The sequence below is a fragment of the Perognathus longimembris genome, chromosome 28, assembly GCF_023159225.1.
Source record: "Perognathus longimembris pacificus isolate PPM17 chromosome 28, ASM2315922v1, whole genome shotgun sequence".
Lineage (NCBI taxonomy): Eukaryota > Metazoa > Chordata > Mammalia > Rodentia > Heteromyidae > Perognathus > Perognathus longimembris.
Genome location: NC_063188.1, coordinates 24,364,463 through 24,378,169, shown reverse-complemented (window position 1 = coordinate 24,378,169; position 13,707 = coordinate 24,364,463).

Genomic DNA, 13,707 nt, shown 5'->3' with positions numbered 1-13,707 from the left:
GAAGTAGAAGTATGTCTCAAGAAATATGATGCCTAACAAGTGGTGCTGGCAAAACTGGCTCAACACATGCAACAAACTAAAACTAGATCCTTACATATCACCCTGCACCAAAATCAATTCCAAATGGATTAAAGACCTCGAAATCAAAACAGACACCCTGAAAACACTAAAGGAAGGAGTAGGAGAAACACTTGGGCTCCTTGGCGCAGGATGGAACTTCCTTAACAAAGACCCAGAAAGGATACAAATCAAAGAAAGGTTGGACAAATGGGACTGCATCAAACTGCAGAGCTTCTGCACAGCGAAGGACATAGCTCTCAAGATAAACAGAAAGCCCACAGACTGGGAGAAGATCTTTACCGGCCATTCAACAGACAAAGGCCTCATCTCTAAAATATATGCAGAACTAAAAAAATTACCTTCTTCCAAAACACAACCGCAAAGAACCAATAGCCCCCTCATCAAGTGGGCTAAAGACTTAGAAAGAGACTTCTCTGATGAGGAAATGAGAATGGCCAAGAGACATAAGAAAAAGTGCTCTACATCACTGGCCATAAAAGAAATGCAAATCAAAGCAACATTGAGATTCCATCTCACCCCAGTAACAATGTCATATATCAAGAAAACTAACAATAACAATTGTTGGAGGGGATGTGGCCAAAAGGGAACCCTGCTTCATTGTTGGTGGGAATGTAAACTGGTTCAGCCACTCTGGCAAGCAGTATGGAGATTCCTCAGAAGGCTAAATATAGAACTCCCCTATGACCCAGCAGCCCCACTTTTGGGTATCTATCCAAAAGACCACAAACAAAATCACAGTAATGCCACCAGCACAACAATGTTCATTGCAGCACAATTTGTCATAGCAAGAATCTGGAACCAACCCAGATGCTCCTCAGTAGACGGATGGATCAGGAAAATGTGGTACATATACACAATGGAATTTTATGCCTCTATCAGAAAGAATGACATTGCCCCATTTGTAAGGAAATGAAAGGACTTGGAAAAAATTATACTAAGTGAAGTGAGCCAGACCCAAAGAAACATGGACTCTATGGTCTCCCTTATTGGGTATAATTAGTACAGGTTTAGGCAAGTCACAGCAGAGGATCACAAGGCCCAATTGCTATACCCTTATGAACACATAAGATGATGCTAAGTGAAATGAACTCCATGTTATGGAAATGATTGTTATATCACAGTTGTAACTACTTTCAACGTCCTATGTTTATCTGTAGCTTCTATTATTGATGATGTTCTTGTATCATCTTCCTGTGGTTGTACCTACACTATCTCTGTAATCTTATCTGAGTATATTGGAAACCGTGTATACTGGTATTGGAAGTAGGAAATTGAAAGGGAATACCAAATTTGAGAGACACAGGGTAAAAAAAGACAAACAACTACAAAAGCAATACTTGCAAAACTGTTTGGTGTAAGTGAACTGAACACCTCCGGTGGGGGGGAGAAAGGGAAAGGGGGAGGAGGGAGGGGGGTATGAGGGACAAGGTAACAAACAGCACAAGAAATGTATCCATTGCCTAACGTATGAAACTGTAACCTCTCTGTATATCAGTTTGATAATAAAAATTTGAAAAAAAAAGAAATATGATGCCAAACTTTAGGAATAAAAACTAAGCGACAACATGAGGCTCTGATTTCAAGCCCTACTACCAGCACAAAAATAATAATTAAAAAATATATAACTTGAGCGTTCTTCTTTGCCAATCCTGGGGTTTGAACTCAAGGCACTGTAGGCTAGCACTCTACCACTTGAGCTACAGCTTTACTTTTGTGGTTTTGGTGGTTCATTGAGGATAAGAGTCTCATGGACTTTTCTGCCTGGGCTGGCTTTGAACAGCGATCCTCCAGCTTCCTGAGTAGCTAGGAGTACAGGCCTTAGCTACTGGTGCCAGTGTAACCTGAGAATGCTTCGTCCAGCAAAATTGTCTTTCAAGGAAACATTTTAATATTCTCATTTGATAAACAGAAGTGGAGCAAACTAATATCACTCCACTTCATCTATGAGAAATGCTAAATAGAGGCCTTCAGGTTAAAGTAAACGAAAGGAGTGTAAATCTCCAGTAAAGAGAAATACATTTGGAAATATTTTTAAATGGTTACTGCAATTTTAGTTTGCAATTCTTTTTATTTCCCCCTTTTACTAAATTCATAAAACCTATGATCACCACATCTACCTGCCTCAAGCAGCAATACTGCAAAAGTCAATACTGTCCTGTCTAGAAGTCTAATAAGAAGGGGAAAAAAGATTTAGCCAATTGAGCTTACTTGTGAGCCTTTTTAGGGTTTGCTGAGGATGGCGGTATATAGACTGAATTAACAAGAAATGGCAAGGTATAAGAATCTCTAGCTGCTTTGCAACTGAGTGTGGGAGACTGCGGTTCCCTAGGAGGAACTATTTTATTATTTTATCCTTTGAGCTTGAGGCAATCTCTACACCCATCCAGGATGGATGTTTTCCAATTCATACAGTTTGTATTTAAAGGTGATTAGGCAAGTGCCAGTCACTTGCTTGAATATAAAAGAATTATTATTACCTGTGAATAATTAGGTGGAGTACACTGGCTACTTTGCATCAAGTAAGCAAGAGTATCTGTGATTAAACAGGAGCTGAAATAAAACCGCACTAAAATCTATCTGTATTCTTTGAAACACAACAACAACAAACAGTGCTTTAAGATTGTCCAACAGACAAATAGTGAGCAGCATCTTCTTTTTTTTTTTTTTTTTTTTTTTTTTTTTTACCAGTCCTGGGCCTTGGACTCAGGGCCTGAGCACTGTCCCTGGCTTCTTTTTGCTCAAGGCTAGCACTCTACCACTTGAGCCACAGCTCCACTTCTGGCTTTTTCTATACATGTGGTACTGAGGAATCGAACCCAGGGCTTCATGTATGCAAGGCAAGCTACTCTACCACTAGGTCATATTCCCAGCCCAAGTGAGCAGCTTCTATGTAGTGCTGTCTCCACAACTTGGTGAAAAAGCCCAGCTTTGAATTTCACAAAAACACTCTGTGGAATTCCAACAAGTATACCAACATTTTCACTTTTATTCTGGGTTTGTAGAATCTCAAAATACCTTTTGAGAATTGAGGGAACTTACCAAGGCCTAGGATAGTAAAGTAGGTCTTCAAAAGTATAAAGGATCATGGCCATAATAGCTGGTATCTTAGTCTATACTGCTACATCAAGCTAAGCACAGACTGGGTTATTTATGCACAGGAGAAATGTATTTCTCATAGTTCTGGAGGCTGGAAAGACCAAGGTAAAGGTGCTGGCAGACTGGTTGTATGATGAAGACGGCTGTGTGCTTCCAAGATGCCATGTGAGTGCTATGGTCACTAGAGAGGAGAAATTTTTTGTTCTCATATGGCAGAAGGTCAAATGCGATAAAACTAACTCCCTGTATAATTTGAGCATAATATACTCCCCTAAAGGCTCATGAATTGAAAATTTGGTCTCTAGCTTTCAAGATATGACTAGATCATGAGGGTACCAATTTCATCAATGGGTTCCACTGACATAAATAGGTGATCAAGAGGTAGATCTTGTTGACTGAAGTCGGCCATAATGGGTATGTGTTTGAAGGGCATATCTTGTCCTAGTCCCTTCTTGTCTGTCTGTCTCTCTCTGCTTCCTAGCCATCATGAATTGAGTAACTTTTCTCCATCACACACTCCTGCCTCCATGTGTCTGTGCCTCACCACAGGTCTATAGAAATGGAACAAGCTAATCACACACTGTAACCTCTGAAACTGGGAGCCAGCCTTTCTCCCTTAAGTTCTTTATCTCAAATATTCTGTGACTGCAATGAAAAATGATAACCACTATCAAATCCCTATCCCTATCCCTATCCCTATCCCTATCCCACTATCAAATGCATTTTCCAGTAGTGTTTCATTGGGGATGAAGTTTACCTAAGAACTTTGAAGGGGACCAAAAAGATTCACATAGCAGCTGAAAAGCCTTCCAAAGTGATAGTAAACTCAGGAGGAGACAGAAAGGCCCTGGGAGGAATCTCAGACATCATGGACCCAAAAGTTCTGGACCTGCTCAGCTCTCAGGAAAGATCTGCAATTTTTCTATAGTGCAACAGTCCCTGATCTGTGTTTCATTTCTCATCCCCATCCTTAGGTGCCATAAAATGTAACAAGAGTTAAGAAGTCTTAAAAAGGAGGAAGAAAGCTCTCTTTAATGTTCCTGCCACACAGGGATGCAACTATCAAGCCACCCCACCCTGGCTATCCAATCTTCCCCCTGTCCCTGCTGATCATGTTGACGTGCTCAGCCGCTGCTTAGTTCAGGTTTCAGATGACTATATGGAATAATGGATGGTCATTCTGTCTATTAGGATCATCTCAATTACCATTCAAATATTATAATAGCATGCCTCAGGTATATCTCATGTTCATTTTATTTCAAGGTCCTATTGGTCTGAAGTTTATCATTGGCTAAGATGAAAAACAGTAAAAGCACTATATTCATGTCAAATCATGGGACAATGTTAAAACTTTACAGACTATATGAATGCAAAGGGAGACGGTAGCTATCTGTAAACCAGGAAGAAAACCCTCAGCAGAACCTAACCATGTTAACACTTTGATCTTGGATTTCAAGCCACTCAATTGGATGAAGCCACACAGCTTTTGGTATTAAGCCACAGAAATTTGAACAGACTAAGAAACTATCCATAGTGTCTTTTTCCTCCACCCCTACGTACATTATGTTAGCATATCATGTCTGCCATTCTTTCAAAATATGCTATGAGCCTAGTTACGTCTTACTACTTCCACTTTTCCCACTGGTAACCAAATTGCCTACAATCAAAATTAGAATTCATTGTATTCTTTCTAGTTTTACCATGCTGCTTTTGTTGACACACTGCCATCTTTGTATTTATTGACTTATTTCTACTCCCCAATTGAGTGGAAAATTTCATGAGAGTAAGGAAAGCAATGTGTCATCTTCACTGAAGTATTCCCAGCACCTAGCCCAGGGTTTAACTGGAGTAATTGTCCAGTTGACATATATTGAATAAGTGAGTAAATAAATGAACTCTGTGGGGTTGATGCTATTATCTGAGTACGTTAGTGATTGAATTGTTGCAATACAGCATGCAGACATAATGGTGAAGATTCCAGAATTACAGTTCCTAGGTGAATTCATCATCTAGACTTAGCTAAGAGAAAGATGGCAAAGAGAAGAGGATGTGGAGTCTGGAACAGGAATATTGATCTCTGGAATATTGATCCCTGGGATGGTGGATGAGAATGTAGAAGATGAATATATTTACATTTGGTAGACAATATATTTTCATAATTACAGGCTGTTGAAAGACTGCCTGGGTTAGAAACGATAACAAAAATACCCTGCTCCTTTTCTGAGGTAATAATTTTTGGCGTATTGCAAGGAGGTACGTTTAAAGGGTGACTGTGAAATTGCAAAGGGCTTTCTATCATTCCCATGAGCAAAGCAAAGGGCTGTGGGCTCAGCTGGCATGACTATGTGGACTATGCCCACATCGGGGAGGTATGACCTAGTGATAAAAAAAACCCACAAGCTGCAATATCCCCTCTCAGCCCCATAGGCTGCACTGGCACATTATCTGCAGCACCCCAGAGATTCCTCTTCATACATGTGTACTCCAGTCTTTCCATTATCTGTCAGGCTCCACACACACATCATGACAGTGCTCCCTCAAGCTCTACTTCACATCAAGCTTCGCATCACTTCACAGAACCACGTTGCCTCACAAATGATGAGACATAATGCATTTGCAGAATGGGTGAGTGAAGTCTATAATAAGGAGACACTTGATCCTGGCATCATAAAGCTAACTCTGCAGCAGAGGGTGTCAAAGACCTCTCCCCTTCCCTCCCCACCTCTTCCCTCTCCTTCCCACCCCTCCCCTCCCCTCCCTTCCTCTCCCCTCCTCTCTCTCCTGAGTTTCCTGCAGGAGCAGTGTACCTGCTGGGTTACTTTCCTGACAGATGATTGTGAGATAATGAAATGAACCACAACTAACATCCTTCCTTCCCTTCCTTCCTTCCTTCCTTCCTTCCTTCCTTCCTTCCTTCTTTCCTTCCTTTTCTCTTTTTCCTTCTTTCTTTCCAAACATATGTTTGAACTAAAGATTCCATGCTTGCTAGGCAAGTGTTCTACCACTTGAGTCAGTCCATAGCATAGCCATTGCCTTAAAAAAAAAACAAAACTCTTTTTAGCCTTCTTCTGCTTGGCACTGAATTCATTATGGCTCTCAACAGAAATGTGGAAAAGAGTTCTATTCACAATGGCCTCAAAAGGTATCTATTTTAAATAAGGTATTAAGGCAAGGAAATGAAAGACCTTTACATACATACAAATATGTATATATGTATATAGATATGAAACCTTGAAGAAAGATATTGAAGAAAATACCAGAAGATGCAAAGACCTCTCATGCTGATGGGGTCACAGAATTATTATTGTGAAAATGGACATATTTCTAAAAGCTGCCTACAGATTCCACACAGTACCCATCGAAATCCCAAAATAGGGGCTGAGAATGTGGCTTAGCGGTAGAATGCTTGCCTAGCATGCATGGAGCCCTGGGTTCAATTTCTCAGGACCACATTAGATAGAAAAGGCTAGAAGTGGTGCTGTGGCTCAAGTGGCAGAATGCTAGCCTTGAGCAAAAAGAAGCCAGGGACAGTGCTCAGGCCTTGAGGCCAAGCCCCAGGACTGGCAAAAAGAATCCAATATATTGCTCAGAGTAATTTACAAGTCAATCTAATTTTCATATGGAAACATAAATGAACCACAATCCAAAGAAATTCTGAGTAAAAAGAGCACTACTGGAGGAATTACAATTCTAGATTTTATATTACACTACAGATCCATAGTAACAAAAACAGCATGGTACTGGCAAACAACAGCAACCACCACGGCCACAACAGACCAGAAAACCAATGAAACAGTATAGAAGATGTGGTAACAAACCTATACAGTTACAACTAGCTAATATTTGACAAAGGAACTAAAAACACAGTCTCATCAAAAAATGGTGCCGGGACAATTGGTCATCCATTTGCAGGATGAAACTGGATCCCTACCTCTTACCTTGTACAAAAACCAACCCCAATTTGATCACTCAACAAGGACCAGAAACTTTAAATCTGGTACAGGAAAACATGAGGAAAGCTCTGAAAATTACTTTCTGAGAAGGTCTCTAATTGCCCAGAATACAAAAACAAGAATTACAGATAGGACTGTATCAAATTATGAAGCTTCATCACAGTGAAAGAATCACCAGAACAAAGAGATAATGCATGCCATGGATGAAAATGTTTTCCAGCTATTTATCATCAGATAAAGGACTAATAACAAGAATATACAAAGAGCTCAAAAACTGAACAAAAAAGAATAACGTAGTTAATAAATGAGTAAGAGAATTGATAGTGGAGCTGGGAATATGGCCTAGTGGCAGGAGTGTTTGCCTCATATACAAGAAGCCCTGGGTTCGATTCCTCAGCACCACATATACAGGAAAAGCCAGAAGTGGCGCTGTGGCTCAAGTGGTAGAGTGCTAGCCTTGAGCAAAAAGAAGCCAGGGACAGTGCTCAGGCCCTGAGTTCAAGCCCCAGGACTGGCAAAAAAAAAGAGAATTGATAGTTATTATAAGAAGAAATTCAAATTGGTAATAAATACATGGGAAAAAGGGCTTAACATTCCAAGCCATAAGGGACATGCAAATCAAAACCACACTAAGATTCCACCTCACCCCAGTGGAATGGTAATCATCAAGACAACAAAAACAAATGCTGGCAAGTATGTAAAGAAGAGGGATCCTTCATACACTATGGGTACAAATGTAAACTTACTCGATGACTATGGAAATCAGTATGGAGATTTTCCAAAACAACTAAAAATATACCTACCATATGATCCTGCTGGATACCTCCATTCCTGATGGAAAAGAAATCAGCATACCAGAAAGACACATGTTTTGCAACATTGCTGCTAATAGCCAAACTGTAGGATCAGCCAACTTATTCAACAACAGAAAACATTGGATAAAATGATAATAAGAAAAATATGATATATAACACGACATATAATTATATCCTATAAATTAACATACAATATCATACAATAACATACAATAACATACAATTAAATCATTTGTCATTTGCAGCTAAATGGATGGGAATGGAGGACATTATGTTAAACAGATAAGTCAAGTTCAAAAGTCAAATATTTATTTTCATTTATTTGAGAAAACTAGATCTCAACATGTACATGTGTATATGTACCAATATACATAAATCTCTCTCTATGTATATGCACTTGGAACATGATTTTAACTACTAGATTATGTAGGAAGATGAGTAGAAGGGGAGAGAGGAAAAGGGAAAACGGAGGGTAAACAATTTCAAAATACAGTGTAACTATGTAAAATGGTATAAGAAATGTCAGTGAAAGTTGTTGAGCACTAGGGAATTGGTGAGATGAATGAAGAGAAAGCCATAGAGAGGGTTATTCTGATCAAAACATAATACATATACATCTGAAATATCAGATTAATACACTCAAAAATGTCAATGAATTACAGGAAAGAAATGCAGGCAGACAGCAGTGGGAGAAGAGGCTGGCTAATGAAAAGGGTGAATGAGAGTGAAGAGGGTTGATTTAGTTAATTGGATGTATAAAACTAAAAAAAACTGAAACCTGTTGAAATAGTTTTCAGAAGGGTAGGATGGGAGAGAGTAATATAGTTGGGGAGGATGATCAAGATCCACTGTTTACGTGTGTGGAAATGTCAGAATGAAACTCCCCTTGTACAACCAGTATATGCTAATTCACAAAAAACAACAAGGCCCAGATGGAGAGGGTAAAGATGGTGGAAATACTCTGTATGCATATATGAAAATAGAACAATGAAGCCAGGCACTGGTGGCTCACACCTATAATCCTACCTACTCAGGAGGCTGAGATCTGAGGATCACAGTTCAAAGCCAGTCCAGGCAGAAAAGTCCACGTGAAACTCTTATCTATCTCCAATTAACCACTGAAAAACCGGAAGTGGTGCTGTGCCTCAAGTGGTTGATGTAGCCTTGAGCACAAAGAGGCTCAGGGACATCACTCAGGCCCTGAGTTGAACTCCCACAACTGACAAAAAAATAGAACAATGATACTCAAAAGGCTGAGACCTGTAGGATTATGGTTCAAAGCCAGCCAGGGGAAAAAAGTTTTGGAGACTCCACCTCCAACTGCTCAGCAAAATGCTGGGTGGGTGTGGGCATGGCTCAAGTTTCAGAGCACCAACCATGAGTACAAGCCCCCTTGAGATCATGCCCTGGTATTACCATAGACCGAAAGGGATGCGGGGGAAGGAAGGGAGGAAGGAAGGGGGAAGGAAGTAAGGAGGGAGGAAGAAAGAAAGAAAAGAAAAACAATGAGGGCTGGGGATATAGCCTAGTGGCAAGAGTGCCTGCCTCGGATACACGAGGCCCTAGGTTCGATTCCCCAGCACCACATATGCAGAAAACGGCCAGAAGCGGCGCTGTGGCTCAAGTGGCAGAGTGCTAGCCTTGAGCGGGAAGAAGCCAGGGACAGTGCTCAGGCCCTGAGTCCAAGGCCCAGGACTGGCCAAAAAAAAAAAAAAAAAAAAAGAAAAACAATGAAAATAAAACAATGAAACTTGTTGAAATGGTTTGAGAAAATGCTGGGAAGGAGGATAAGGGAGAGTGGTAGAGGGAATAAAATCGATAGGGTACACTGTACTCATGCATGGAAATGTTACCGTGAAACCCCCTTTGAACAACTAATATGAGATAATAAAAATCTTACAAAAGACTCGATAGCTATTATTTTGTACAATTAATATATACTCATTTTTTAAAGAAAAAAATGCAGCTCGTTGTGATACACCACCGCAGATGGGGTGCCTTGCATAATTGGCAGCTAGCCTGAAGGGAGTAATTTATAGTGTGATTCTTTTTTTAAAGAGATGCCTTCTTTTTTTACAGACATGCCTTCTGGGCATGAGAAATACACAAAAGAGACTTCCAGGGGCAGATGTGCCTGGTATGGATTGCTCTGGCACCACACATGTTACAACCCAACCCCCAGAGTTGGTTGGTGCCACGTGCCTTGTAAACAAGATTCGTAACTGTTCTGGAGTCCGTTTGCTTCACTTTGAAGCCCTCCTGTGATCTTGGGTGTGGTTCTTATCACCTGCTCTGTATCTTCATTTCCTTACATGTTATTATTGTGTGCACAAAATAGCAGTAAGAAACATAAAGCACTTAGTGGAGTGCTTGGCACAAAGTCAGTGAACAGCTAGAATTTTGTTATTACTCTTAAGAAAATCTTCTAAAATAAGTTTTAAGAAGTAAATCTTCATTCTTTTTTATTAGCATTGGGATTGCATTGTGGTATTTCCACACATGGTTATAATATACTTTGGTCAAATACAACCTCTATTATTCTTATTCTTAATTTCTCCTCTTTGAAACAATTTTAATAGGTTTTTTAGTAATTTTTATTGTCAAACTGATATACAGAGCGGTTACAGTTTCATACTTTAGGCACTGGATACATTTCTTGTACTGTTTGTTACCTCTTCCCTCATTCCCCCTTCCCCCCTCCCCCTTTCCCTTCCCCCCCATGAGTTGTTCAGTAGATTTACACTAAACAGTTTTGCAAGTATTGCTTTTGTAATCATTTGTCTTTTTTACCCTGTGTCTCTCGATTTTGGTATTCCCTTTCAGTTTCCTAGTTCTAATACCTGTATACATGGTTTCCGATGTACTCAGATAAGATACAGAGATAGTGCAGGTACAACCACAGGAAGGGGTAATAGGTTTAATTATTCTACTTTTATACAAGTGTATAAAGTAGTTTTGAAGCAAGTTTTGCAGAATGATGTTGGCTTTCTTGCCATTTCAGTCTATTTCAGAATCAGTCATTATATCACTCTTTAGAATATTTGTCATGTTTTCTTTTAGATGAATTTTTTCTTTATCCTTCATTTTGATCTTTCTCTTATACTACTAGACTACTTTCTTTTTATCTGTAGTAAACACAAATAAAATTTAACTTCTAAAGAAATATTTTGAAACATTGATTTTATTGAATTTATTTGCTACTTGAGGAAATGTTAAATCTAATACTCAACTAGTCATGTTTATTTTAAGTCCTCAATAATAAAGCTCTGTATCTTTCTCTAAGTAATAAAGAGGTTTATTTTGACTCATGGTTTTTCTTCAAGGTCGAAAGGCTGCCTCTGGTGATAGCCTACTTGCTGGTAGACAAAGCTCTGTATCCTTAAAATACCTTCTGAAATAGTAGTTTGCTTTGGTTCTTCATGTTCTGCTGAAGTACGTTCACTAGAGCTCAATTTTAAGAAAATGGTTGTAAGAATCAGAAAAGTGATGAAACATAGACCATAGAATATTAAAATAGAGGCTTAAGATTTTTCAGTAGCAGAGCTGATTTCCAAGAACCATTCAAAGCAAGGGCTGCACACTTTTATAAGAGTATAAGTAGGCTGGGAATATGGCCTAGTGGTAAAGTGCTTGCCTCGTATACATGAAGCCCTGGGTTCAATTGCTCAGCACACATATATAGAAAATACTAAGTGGAGTGAGCCAGACCCAAAGAAACATGGACTCTATGGTTTCCCTCATAGGGAATAATTAGCACAGGTTTAGGCTAGTCACAGCAGAAGATCACAAGAGCCCAATAGCTATACCCTTATGAACACATAAGATGATGCTAAGTGAAATGAACTCCATGTTATAGAAATCAGTGTTATATCATTGTTGTAATTACTTTCAACATGTCAAGTGAAACCGTAGCTTCTTTAGTTGATGGTCCTCTTGTATCCCTTCCTGTGGTTGTACTCGCGCTATCACTGTATCTTATCTGAGTACACTGGATACTGTATATACTGGTATTAGAGCTAGGGAAGTGAAAGGGAATATCAAAATCGAGAGACAAAGGATGACAAACAACTCCAAAAACAATACTTGCAAAACCATTTGGTGTAAACCAACTGAACAACTCGATGGGAGGAGAGGGAAAGTGGGAGGGGGGAGGGGGAATGAGGGAGTAGGTAACAAACAGTACAAGAAATATACCTAAGGCCTAAGGTATGAAACGGTAACCTCTCTGTACATCAATTTGATAATAATTTTTTTTAAAAAGAAAGAAAAAGCCAGAAGTGGCGCTGTGGCTCAAGTGGTAGAGTGCTAGCCTTGAGCAAAAAGAAGCCAGAATCAGTGCTCAGGCCCTGAGTTCAAGCCCCAGGACTGGGAAAAAAACAAAACAAAACAAACAAACAGAGGGACAAGGCAACAAACAGTACAAGAAATGTATCCAATGCCCAACGTATGATACTGTAACCTCTCTGTACGTCAGTTTGATAATAAAAATTTGAGAAAAAACAAACAAACAAACAAACAAACAAAAGAGTGTAAGCTAACCATCTTCATAAAAGTCAAAGAATTTACGTTTGCAAAATACTTTAGAATTTACAAAGTGCTATTCTCTTTTTTGCTTATCTTTTCAAAGATACAGGCATCCAGCTTATAATGTAAAGGTAGAATGCTGTATTTTAAATAAATAAATACTTATGTTTAAAAGATAATTTTGCATATAAGTTTATAGCATTTTATCATATTATAATTATACATTATAATATATAAACATTTAAATTGAATCCTAATAGTGAAATCCTAGTCTTCCTTTACATCTTAAACTTTCAATGATGAATTAATATAAATGCAAGCTTAATGTGATAGGAGAATAAGAAAATTAAAGCCCCAGGCTCAAACTCCCTAGTTCCATAGGTCAGGTCTGTCCACTTACCCCCAAGATATGACATAAAAAAGGCAAGTTATGGTGATGGCGAAGGGCGGAGGGAGGAGACTAACTACATGACATGGGCAGTGTGCAGCATTTTAATACATCTAGACGCAGAAAAGAGTAGAAGAGGACCTGACCCACTAAGGATCCCAAGGATGCGTGAGAATAACACCATGGAGCCAAATGGTGAATAAGGAAGGAAAGGGGCTGACACGGAGAGATTGAAGAAAATGTTGCAAATGGGCCTAAGGAGGGCAGTGTAGAAATGTATATTAGACAGAAGAGAGTTCAAAGGCAAGCAAGCAGTTCTGGGAGCAAAGGTGCCACACTATCACACTCACATTCACCATGGCTGAATTCTCTCTCCAGGTCCAGGAAGCTATGCCTTGCTCAGTAAATAGCTACATCCATGGTCACAATGTCCCCCAGGCTCAGAGGGTTACTTTTGAGAATAAACCTGCTATCAGGAACGGCAGGGATGGTTTCTAGAGCCTTAGCTGAAACAACCCAATTATCTGAGGCCATTCTCACCCCGGAGCCAGAGCAGTAGTGGCCAGGAGTGGAAGACTTAGCTGAGCTTTGGGGATCTTTTGAAGTGTAAGGTTCCCCCACCCCCACTCCAGAGCCCAAGGCCTCCCCCTAGGAACTGCAGAATAAAACACTGCAGCCATGAACACAGGCACACTCTCAGCAGCTTTGCACGATCTGTTACCCTGGCTCCCAAAATGCACTCAGCACAACCAATCAAAGCTAAGGAAACCATGGAAACGGTTTTCAGGTACATGGCAAAAAGCCTTCCCCAGATCTAAAGATATAAGTGATAAGGAACCATGTACCATTG